At 46.0% G+C, this 12,504-nt stretch overlaps 1 pseudogene; it reads right to left on the bottom strand.

Moving 5' to 3' along the window:
- Window positions 1-450: 450 nt before the first annotated feature.
- Window positions 451-1,208, bottom strand: LOC101124034 (ribosomal protein uL30-like; annotated as a pseudogene).
- Window positions 1,209-12,504: the final 11,296 nt, after the last annotated feature.

The raw sequence follows: 12,504 nt of genomic DNA, 5'->3' as shown, positions 1-12,504 counted from the left end.
TCTTTTTGTGCCCTTCTTCCTAATTGTATTTCAAGTCTTTTAAAAATAAGGCCTTAGGAACTCCTAGATTCAAGTATACCCCTGGGCTTGGTGTACTGCTGCAGGAGTCTTAGGGTGTCTTGTACAAAATGCTTATTCACTCATGAATATTAAACCCCAGGATAGAAGATGCGACAAAGCAGGACTCCTTCCTCCATGGCATGTGCTGATTTCAGAGGATGTGGCAGCCAATATGGAGAGCATGGAAATGTTTCCTTAGAACTGGACTGTGCCGAGAGGTGCCTGCCGTGAACATAACCTGCTGTCTTTTCCCTGACCCTTCCCTTCCAGTTTTTCACAATAGAGCAGGAAATAATCTTCTCTGAAGTCACTTGATATCAATTCTGAAAAGCAAAAGCACATACTTCCAATACACTAATATACTGTGCTTTCAAGTATTCTGGGTCTAGTTCATCTGTGGATGAGCTCATTCATGCCTTTACTCTGATAGCCAGGTGAGCCCATTCCCTTGAGGAAGCCCACCATGTTATTCTTGGTAGCATGACAGGCCACAGGGAGGTGGAAAGGGTGCACGAACAATGAGATGTCTTGGAAATACTTCCCCAGGAAGACAATTTCGTGAATGATGTCTTTTAAGCAGATAACGCCAAACCTCCCCAGGTGCTCCCCAATAACTGTGTTGTCTGCCAGAGGGAATGGTCTTACTTTTGACCTTGGCTTGCCCACATTTCAAGATGAGTTCCTGGAAAGACTTCAGATTTGAAAATCCCCAGGTCACATAATGTTCCACTATATGCAGCATTTCTAGGCTGAGGGTGGAGGGGTGGGGAGGGGGTGACTTCTACAAAGACACCACTGAAAAATGTCTTCAGGCAAAGCCTTATGATGATTCTCTGCACCAGCAAACTCACATCATTAATCCTTTGGATGCATACAACAAAGGCTGAGGAGTGTTTATCTGGTTGTTCCAAGGCACAAGGTTTTACATCTAGTCATCTGAGTTGCAGCTTGTCACATTTATGCCGCCAAGAATCATATAGGAATAATTCCAGTCACTTAAACCTGAGCCCTTTTCCTTTCCTCTGCTCCTTCTTTGCTAAAAGTGCCCGCTTTGACTGAGTGGCTTTGAGGACTTGATTTCCTAGGACCAAAGGAAATTTTATTTGGTCTTGCTCTGCCAACTTTCTAGTGCTGCAGCTACTGACCATGCCCTCCCCACTGTCACGTCTCTTCTTATGAGGGCAATAATCCCATCTTGAGGGCTCCACTTTTATGACCTAATCACCTCCCAAAGACCCATCCTTAAATACCATCACATTCAGTATTATAGTTTGAACATATGAATTTTGGGGAGTGGGGGATACAAACATTCAATCCATAGCAATGGACAACATGCTACCTTGAACCTTGAAAGGAGATTCTTACCAGAAACCATCCAGAAAGGCACTAACTACCCCAGCACTACACTAACTAAACCTGTGGAGGTAGGGCTAAGTGTGGGCCTGGGGTGAGGGTGAAATGGGTTGTTACAATTACACAGTAATTAGTAACAAGGGCTCTGGAATCAGACCAACCTGTATTCATGTTTTCCACCAAGAAGCCTTGGGAAAATTGCTTTACTTCTCTGAGGCTTCTCTATTAAAAAAAACTAAGGAATAATTCTACCCATCTGATAGGATTGTTGTGATAATTAAAGCCATATTTGTAGAATACATTGCCTTATCGCTGATAAATCATATGTGCTCTATAAGTGGTAGGTATTGGCAATGATTGTTTTAAGGTGCAAAGTACATGACGCACAATCAAGAATGTTTATCTCTTTTCATCCAGATATTTTCCATGTAAGTTGTAGTCTTCAGACACGAGCCTTTTTTTAAAGGAGAGTAACAGTATATGTGAATCTAGTTTTCCCTCTAACTGTAAATGATTCCAGTAATTACCATAACCTGAAAAAAATCCAGGATGTTTGACCAGTTAAATAATTACTGTCAAAGTTAGCCCACCTTGCAGCATATGTTCAATGTCTACAGTCAATGAAATTAGGTCAGGTATTAAACATTTAATGCATTATATTACATAACCAGCTTTTAAATCTGTTTATTTTAAATGCTATTCAGAAAATAACACTGTTTAACCTTGTATTTTAAGCTTAATACTCTGTCCTCTGGGACGTCAGTGTTTCTCTGTCTGACCAAAGGAAAATGATGCTTGAGTATAAAATTTACCTTTTAAACTATATTATCACTTGGCTTTCATTAGTTATTAAGGGCTTTTTTAATGTAAGGTAATGTAAGCAACTTAAGTCTGATGCCATAAAGATGCTGTGTGATCATAGAGAAATTGGACACTTTTTATTCTTGTATTGTTTGAAAATCCACTCGTATAACCAGAAATTAATTTGAGAGCTAGTGAACTATTTAAAGAACCCTCAGAAAATGATGGACTCCTAGGTGCCAACTACAAAGAAAAATATTTATAGGAAGACAGAAAGTGGTCCTTTGGAGACAGAAGCTTAATAATGCAGGGATACAAATATGAAATTGCCATAGTTAACACATGTATGGTCTAGCACACACTTTAAGAAAAGCTTAAATAACCTTAACAATTACTTTGCTTTTTCCCTTTTTCCTTTTTAACATAGGCTTGTCTACTTTGGATGGATATTTTTCAATAGGTCTTTCCCCCACTAGCTTATTAAGCTAAACATGATCCTTTTATTTGGAAAAGAAGGGCTGAAAATAAAATTAATTTGTTCACCAAAATGTTACATAGTTTACAAATTAAACCACTTTATGTACATGTTTCCAAACATTGATTGACACTTTTTAGAAACGTCAGTGCTATTTTCTGAAGTGCCTTTATCAATCGTTATCAGCTTCAGCTGGAAGTAACAGGATACCCAGCTGTTAAAGTGGCTTAAAGAATAGGGGCTTTCATGACTTCTCACAGTGAAGTCTGGAGTTAGACGCTCTTGGGTTGGCTCAGCAGTTACCAGTGTCATCGGGGACGCCAGCTCTTTCTACCTTTCAGCTCTGCTACCCTTTGCAAAAAGCAAAAAGACTGCCCTCACACCTTTTACCTGACAGTCACAGAGCCTCCCTCAGCTTCTGACGCCATGATAGGAAAGAATAATGGGGGTTTTCCAGACTTCTCTTTTCAGGGAGAAAAATATTTTTTATAAATGATCCCAAAACCACCACCTCCTTCTCTTGCACCTCCCTCCTGCTAGCATATCCTATTGTCAGGTCACATACTCATGTCGCAGTATAAGGGAGGTTTGGAAAAATGAGCATTGGACATTTGACCTCTGTCATGGAAGACAGGTTCTGCCAGCAAGAAAGAAGGAAGGAGAATGGTGATTGGGTAGGCATTAACAAAACCTAAGCAGAGGCCACACACATGGGAGACTGGCAATAAATTAATTGAGATTAATATCTATAAAACTCTTACTCTGGCCTAGTCATAGTTTTAATCACTCTATGTCCCACTTAATTATTACACCAATTTTACAGATGTAGCAACTGAGGCATAGAGATGTTTAATAACTTAGCTAAGGCCACACAGCTAGTAAGAAGCAGAGCTGGGATTTCAATCCAGGCAGACTAACTTCAAAGCCCAATCATTTAACCATTTATCCACTGCTTCCACATGATTGTGATAACACAGGATTAGCAGGTGAAGGCCAATAAAAGTTCATATAATGGAAAACAGAAGTGGCAGGAAATTTTGATATATTCTTATACTCTGGAATTTTATTCTTTTAGCTTTATTCCCTTCTTTGTAAGTAATCTACAATGTGTGACTCATTGCTATAATCTAGATTATGATAAGTCATTCAAATAATGGAGATAAAGCATGTATGTGATGTAGTAACATTTAGGATAAGTTATGACACTAAAAAATTTACTCTTTTATTCTTTAAAAAGATAATATGCTTCTTGAAATGTTTCTTTTCAAAAATGTGTCACTCATAACCATTGTTTTTAAAAGACTCAATATTTTTGTAATATGAATATTTGATCTTGAATAAAATGTATTACATATTGTACACTTTTTGTTTTGGAAATTATTGCATTTTTAGTAACCAATTATAACATTACATCAAAAAACTGATTCATTTTCCTTTTTCCTAGCTATCAGACTCTAAAAAATCTCTACTCAAAAATATCCCATTACTTTCTAATAGAGAAAAAATTAAAAACAGATACATTGTGAAAGATAAATACTAATTTTTTTTTAACGTTGTTCCCAGCCGGGCACGGTGGCTCATGCCTGTAATCCCAGCACTTTGGGAGGCCGAGGTGGGCTGATCACCTGAGGTCAGGAGTTCGAGACCAGCCTGGCCAACATGGTGAAACCCCATCTTTGCTAAAAATACAAAAATTAGCTGGGCATGGTGGCAGGTGCCTGTAATCCCAGCTACTCAGGAGGCTGAGGCAGGAGAATCGCTTGAACCTGGGAGGTGGAGGTTGCAGTGAGCTGAGATCGTGCCATCGCACTCCAGCCTGGGGGACAAGAGCAAGATTTCGTCTCCGAAAAAAAAAAAAGTTGTTCCCTAGCCTTCGTGGGGAGTATAGAAAAAGGCAGAGGAGAAAGTACTCATATGAGAGACACTAAAAGAATTCGTGAGGAATGAGATCAAAGTGGTCTTAGTTTAAGCAGGACCTTCATTAGAATTTTCAAGCAAGCCATAGCCAAACTCTTGGAATAATCAAAACAGGAGATTATTCAAGAAAACTGGGAACAAGTTAGAATGCTAGGCATGGTGGGATATGGGAAGAGCCCTGAGACCTTACTCTGAGACCTTGGCTATGCCCAGCTAGTTAAAGGGAAAATGGCAACTTTAGAAAATAGAGCTGACATGTCACAAGAAAAAGAATGTTAGAGGAGAAAATACTCTGACTTTGAATTCAGAAAAGAATAAATAGAGGTGAACTCTAGTCCCTTTTGAAGGCCCCAGGAAGATGAGTGCCTTTGCCAGAATAGTCTTTGAAAGCTCTTATTGAAGAATCCCTTTTGGGGAGAGCAGTCGGTAAATGTCTGGGGTGGAGGGGAGCTCTTCTACTTCTCCTGTCTTGCCTGGGTTTTGCGTGAGTGGTGCTTAGGATTCAGAGGAGTAAGTCACGGGCTCTGTATGAGGCCAGGAAAGGCTTGTTTTGTTGATGGCTAGTTGGATGGTTTTACTTTTCAAAGTGAGGAAGAGAGATGAGAGATGAAGATCCCTCAAGATAGAAAGAGGCTGAGGCAAATTGGGAGCCAAGGAAGATCCACATTTGTGGAAAATTATTTAAAGAATGTTGCCAGCCAGGTGTGTGGTGGCTCACGCCTGTAATCCCAGCACTTTGGGGGGCTGGAGCGAGTGGATTGCTTGAGCTCACGAGTTCGAGACCAGCCTGGGCGACATGGCAAAACCCTGTCTCTACAAAAAATACAAAAATTAGCCAGGCATGGTGGTGTGCACCTGTAGTTCCAGCTACTCAGGAGGCTGAGGTGAAAGGATGGCTTGAGCCTGGGAGGTGGAGGTTGCAGTGAGCTGAGATGTCGCCACTGTACTCCAGCCTGGGCAACAGAACCAGACCTTATCTCAATAATAAATTAAAAAATAAATAAAGAATTGTCAGGTTCTAACTGAGGTCCGAGGGGAGTCAGTGGGTGAGTGGCAGGTAGCTAGAAAAACATCCGAGGAATCATAGACAGTTTCTACATGGCTTTACTCTCTCTCTGGGCATCAGTGAACCATATGTACAGCATTAGCAGGGTAATTAAACCTTTTTCAGACAATAGTGGCTCTGAGGCCTAATGCGCCTCCTGTGGCATGGTTACATAATGTGTGGGGTTGTGAGCCTGCACTCCAAACCCACTGACTCGTGCTGCACCAGAAGGCTACTTCAGCCTACTCCTGACTGAAGTGCAGCCATATCGCTTACACTCCACCCCCTAGGCTGAGGGCCTCCTCCAGGCAGGGATACGTGACCATAGGGTGGAGACCTGAATCCATATCCCACAACAACAATACAGACAGCAACAGCTCACTACTAGGATCCCAGCTATGCTACTTATGACTGTTAGGGCCCAGCATAGGCCAGAGCCTGGGGAATGCCACCATCTCTAAAGGGGGTCATCAGTAAGGCTCTCAACTGCCTTAATCTCTCATGAGACCCCTTACAGGGCTGCTGTTAAGTTCTGCTGATTGTCAGGGATAAAGGTACAATGCTGTGTTCCTAAAAGGACACAGATGCCTCCTTGGGCAGCAGTTATTATGCCTAAGGCCATTCTGTTTTGCCACACCACCTTTCTGATCTGATCAACCTCATCCATTAACAGGAGGAGGGCCGCTCGGGTGTAATGCAGAGCCCAAGTGTTGTGCTCTACAAGAGCAGTAACTTGTGCTTCTATAGTTATGACACCCACTCCAGGGATAGTCATTGCCAAGGGGTAGAACCACCAGGGGGCTCGTCACATTTGCGAAAACAAAGAGCGTAGCACCTCCCAGTTACGCAGACATCTGGGCAACATGGAGAGAACAGTGGCAGGTACATAAGGCCACCCCCAGGTACAACATCCAATCCAGTCATCTGGTAGGTAAGGCCACCCTGTGTCCCCACAGACCCATAAAGTCTCAGGGGCAAAAAGTCCATTGGGCCTGACCTTGGTGGCGCCGCTTGTTCCATCCTACCTTTGGTGTGGTGACACATGTTATGTTTGCACAGGACATGATGGGTACCCAACCCACAGTGGTGTTACCCCAATGTTGCAGTGCCTGGGCCAGGGGTACTACATGTTCCCCCACTAGCCAGCCCCACCTGTCATAAACGCTACAGTCCAGCCAGGGGGTGGGTGCACCGTGGGTCTTGCAGCATCCTTTGTCCAGAGCTTGCCACTTTGCGTTCCAAGTGTCAGCTATGGGACCCCAAGTCTCCAACTATGTCCAGTTCTCTGCAGATGTGGGATGCATGTGCCAAGGCAAGCTATCCGCAGCTGCTACTGGAAGGGTGGTGCAGACCCAACAGTTGAAAACATTGGTCACCTCAGCATAGGTCCACAATGCAGTTGGAGCATGTTAACCTATGTCGAAGTGACAGAGCAAGCACAGGTACTAACGGGGGTAAGTCACATCCCTCAGGCAAAATACAAGCTAACCTTTCATCCCTGGATAACAATGCAGCCCCCAAGGACTTTTGCCCTGGGCGATGGTACTACACCTTCTCAGCTCCCCATGGTTTCTTTGAGTCCTGTATCAGTGCCACAGTCACAGGGGAGCTCATAATAGGCCACACAGGCAGTACCTATGTCCCCCGGAGGAGGGCTCCTTCCCCGACCGCCCCACCATGAACAGCCAACCACGGGGGCCATGCATCAAACACCCAAGGAGTGACATGCAAGTCACACTGCAGGCCCTCCCCCCAGGGAGCTATGATGGCCAGCCACCAGCAGTGGGGGACTTGGAGGGTCCACAGACACAGCCAGGTTTTCTGTTCTCCTGCCTTCAAGGGTGTTGGGGCAAGCAACAACAGGTTACCATAAGTCACCATATCTGGTCAGAGAAGGTCATCCCTGGTATGTATCTGCAACTGAATGGGACAGTGGCCCAGTGTAACAAAGCCTCCACTGGGGATGGGCCACCTTTTGGTGGTCATTCATTCAAGGTTTGGAGCACCAGGTCCAGCCTGGAACTCCAGCCCCGCTAAGATGGGGGTGTGACATGCAAGCATAACCCATTCTTCAGGAGCCTGTTATATCGCTCAATCATACCCACAGCTTGTGAGTTGTATGGCACATGGAGTCCCCACTTTATGCCCATTCGTTGTGCCCATTTTTGTACCTGTTGTCCAGTGAAATGTGTTCCCCTATCACTCTCAATGGCCAGAGGGTAACCACACAGGGCACATAAGTGTTGCAGGGCCTGAATGGTGTTCTGTTGGTTGACCACCCTGCAACGGTAGGGGAACAAAAGGCCTGTGGCCACGTCCACAGCTGTTAGCACATGTATATACCCTAGCAGCTTCAGTAGTGGCCTGATGTAGTCTACTTGCCACCTGGTCAAGGGCACTTGCCCTATCGTTACTGTTGTGTAACACTGGGCAGCTGCCTCTGATTAGGGAATGTCTGAGCACATGCTGGGCATTTCTGACAAGCCTCCCAAATATCTTGCATGGGCAGGGACAGATCCCAATGTATATTGACCTGTTGCATCAGTTTACCCCCGCATGTCCCAGTCTCTGGTGTAGCCACACGGCCACATCTCATGTAGGTGCCGACTCTAACCATCAGACCTTAGCCAAGACATCTGCCTCATCATTGCTGGGGGTAGCCAAAGGCCACTTATGTATTTTTCTGGTAGTTAACCACAAGGTTAAACCTTGATAGATCACCCAAATATCCATACAGATTACCATAGGTTTCACCTCCTTGGTGATCACCATCCATAGTGCTCTGTGTTCAGCCCATTGGCTACTTTGTCCATACCCAGTTTCAAACCATATGGTGTCAGTACTAGGTTGGACTGCAACAGCGGTCCAGGCAGCAGTGGCACCTCAGCTAGACCCATCTGTGTACCATGCCACATCGGGAGTGGGGGCGACGCCCTCCCTTAAATGAAGGCTCAGAGTCTAGGGGTGCCTCAGGCCTTATCTTGCATTAAGACTACAGGTCCCAAGACCTCTTGCAACTCTACTGCTAAGGGGCTTGTACTCAGCATACTCCACTGCTCCAAGTAGGCACCCCACTTTGCCAAGGTGGATGTCTGTGCCGTCCCAGTCCAGGGGGTCATTACCCATGATGCACCCATCCTGCTATTGGGTAAGTCATTCACACAATGACTGCAGCCGATCCTGTCACACTCTCACAAGCCTGAAGGGTGGCATATACAGCTGCTAGCTGTTTCTCTATCAAGGAATACCAGAGCTCAGCTCCCTTCCATAGAGATCAAAAGCCTGATGGCATTCTCAAGCACTCCTTGTGCTGCCACAGGTCCCAGCTGAAACCATCTGTGGTCACATGCACATCCAGCTCAAATGGGTACCCCTGGTCAACTACCTGTAGGGCTTCTGCTGGCTGAATAGCCTGCTTGGCTGGCAGGAAGGCAGTCTCAGCCACATCATCCCAATCCCAGGTAGCTCCCTTCTTTGTTAATCAATGCAATGGTTTTATCACTTTGAGCTAAATTGGGCACAAATGCCCACCAATATCCCTGGAAGCCCACAAAAGTTTGCAGGTGCTTCACCGTGGTGGGGTGGAGATATGCCTGAATCTTATCAGTGATAACCTCTGGGATGGCCTTTGTCTCACCCGACCAGATAACTCCTAATAATTTGGCAGATAATCTAGGCCCTTGGACCCTGGATTCATTGACAGCCCAACTGCATGCTGCCAAATGTTGCTGCAAGAGGGGCACTGCCACTTCTAAATCAGCAAGAGAATCAGAGGTTAACATAATATCATCAACATAATGGAATAGGTGGGCCCCTTCTGTACATTGCCAAGCAGCTAAATCTGTGGCAACTAGACCATGACATTTGGTGGGGCTATGCACATAGCCCTGTGGCAACACTATAAAAGTTCATTGTCCCCCGTCCCACATGAAGGCGAACCGTTCCTAGCTTTCTGGAGTGATATCTGTGGAGAAAAATGTATTGGCCGAGTTCACTACATAGTGGTACTGTCCCAGTTCTGTCATCAAATGGTCCATCAAATCCATTATTGATGGTACAGCTGCATGCAAAGGGGATGTTACTTAGTTTAGTTCCCAATAGTCCACCATCATCCACCAAGTTTCATCAGGCTTTCTATCTGGTCACACTGGAGAATTGTAGGGGTTGTAGGTGCCACACACTATCTGCACCTCCTCCAGCTTTTTAACTGTCTCAGTCATCTCTGTATGCCCACCCGGCAAATGGTATTGATGAATGGAAGTAACCCACTGGGGTTGTGGCAGGACCTGAGGCTGGCGATGCATATGTCCATGCAGCACTGGCTTCACCACATGCACTCGGAGTCTGAATTACCTTGCCGTGGTTTGTAACACCAGGCCCTGTAAAATGTCCACCCCCAGAATGTATTCCGGTATGGGAGACACATACACAATATATAAGCGGAGAGCCAAACAGCCCATGCCAAGGTACGATACAGGCTTCACTTTCATTGATCAGCCACCATAACTGTCAATGTAAGCAGGTTTGCCTGGAAACTTATCCAGGTTCCCATAAACAAGGCTGCAATCTGTGCCAGTATCCGCCAGCGCCAGCACCCGCTGTACATTAGTGGGGGAGCAGTGGATTGCTAATTCCATACGTGGCCTCCAGTTATCTAGTGTCCCTGCAAGCTGGGGACCTCAGCCAGTTCCCTAATCAAACAGAAAAGGCTCCACATTTCCACCTGGCTGAAGCAAGTAGTCTTTGAGCTAAAGTACCCAGGTGGGACCGGGTGGCACCGGGTGGCGCAGCAACGTCCTTCTCCCCCTTGGGCATTTTCTGGAATTGCTACTCTGAAGACAACTATCTTCACAAAGTTAAGAGTACTTCATTGGGCTGCTTATCAATTTTCTCTCGTCCAGTCCTGGCCAAAATCAAATCTATCGACATCTGTGAGCATGTCACTCATTGTGGCCCCCTTTTCTCCCATGGTGGGGACCCTATGGGCAAGACTTCTTCCCCTTCTTTACTGTGTGGAGCCCTTGGTCCCACCAATGGCCTTCTGCTTCTCCAAGAGCCGCCACAGCAGGAGTCACTTCATGTATGCAGCATCCTACGTATGGGGTAAGGACAGCAGCTAGGAAGCCAAAGGCACTCGGGAGCACAGAACCCAACATGAGATCCCTCATATGGGAGGTGAAATGTTCATCATCTGGCCCCCGGGTATTCAGGTCAAACATAGTGTGATGGCTAATACTGAGTGTCAATTCGCTTCAATTGAAGGATACAAAGTATTGATCCTGGGTGTGTCTGTGAGGGTGTTGCCAAAAGAGATTAACATTTGAGTCAGGGGGCTGGGAAAGGCAGAACCACCCTTAACCTGGTGGGCACAATCTAATCAGCTGCCAGCGAATATAAAGCAGGCAGAAAAATGTAAAAAGGAGAAAACAGGCCTAGCCTCCCAGCCTACATCTTTCTCCCATGCTGGACGCCTCTTGCCCTAGAATATTGGACTCCACGTTCTTCAATTTTGAGACCTGAACTGGCTCTCCTTGCTCCTCAGCTTGCAGACAGAGTTTACTACTTAATAAACTCTCATATATATATACATATATATATGTATGTATGTATATGTATGTATCTCCTATTAGTTTTGTCCAAGAGAATCCTAATACACATAGCCTGCTGCATACTTATCTCCCAGCTGACTTGCACCAAATTGGCATACAACTGCCATTTACTCACGGTTTCAAGTATTTCACTGGTGTCGTTCCACACCGTCCGTATGGCTGCCCATAGCCACTCAATCAAGGTGTGGTCACCTTGCCCTTGTGTCAGCCACCAGCTAATCTGCAACCGCTGATGGAGGGAGAGGTGAGTCATGATAGAGGCCATCTTTTCCATCTCAGAGGCAGAAGAAGTGATACTGTCTGTTCCCTCATCTCACAAATGAAGCATCCAGATGAGCAGAGGTTCTCCTGGATGCTGACGGCACTGCTTGCCTAACTCTCACAACTCAGTTGGGGTATAGGCAGCATTTGAAGTATGTTGCATTACAGTGGTGGGTCTCTGAGCCTATCCTTGGGGCCCCAGTGGCTGCTCATGTTCTACCTTCTGATGGGCCACTGGGTGAGCCCACAACAGGGGTTCTTCCTCCTCGGTATCTGACCAAGTGGGGGTCTCTGGCTGAGACAACAGACCCAGGCCTGCATTCACAGCAGCTTTCTAAATTTAATTTTATTTTTTTGAGATGGGGTCTCACTCTTGTCACTCAAGCTGGAGTGTAGTGGCGTGATCTCAGCTCACTGCACCTCCCAGGTTCAAGCAATTCTCCTACCTCAATGGCCCAAGTAGCTGGGCTTACAGGGGAGCACCACCACGCCCAGCTAATTTTTGCATTTTTAGTAGAGAGGGGATTTCACCATGTTGGCCAGGCTGGTCTCAAACTCCTGACTTCAGTTATCCACCCGCCTTGCCCTCCCAAAGTGCTTGGATTACAGGTGTGAGCCACCCCGCCTGGCCCACAGCAGCTTCTAAATCCTTTTCCAAGCTCTGTAGCTAGGACTTCAGGCACCCTGCCTACACCTGGAGGTCCCCATTCATGGCAGCTTCTAACTCTTTTTCTGGGCTGTGTAGCCAGGCCTCCAGGTGCGCTGCCTGCATCTGGAGGGTCCTTATCTGCATTGCATCCCTCAGGGACTGGGTGTGTACTTCTCATAGTGCAGTCAAAAATGCCCATCCAACTCTGCCAGCAAAGGCTCGCTCCTTGGTGGTCTGTGCTTCCAGCTGCTTCAGCACCTTCTCCATGCTCATGGGGGACCCAACTACTGCCGCCCAGGTTTCCACCAGAACAAATCCAAGCAGAACAGCCACC

The sequence above is a fragment of the Gorilla gorilla genome, chromosome 1 (genome assembly GCF_029281585.2).
Source record: "Gorilla gorilla gorilla isolate KB3781 chromosome 1, NHGRI_mGorGor1-v2.1_pri, whole genome shotgun sequence".
Taxonomy (NCBI): Eukaryota; Metazoa; Chordata; class Mammalia; order Primates; family Hominidae; genus Gorilla; species Gorilla gorilla.
This window is presented reverse-complemented; position numbering and strand designations above follow the sequence as displayed.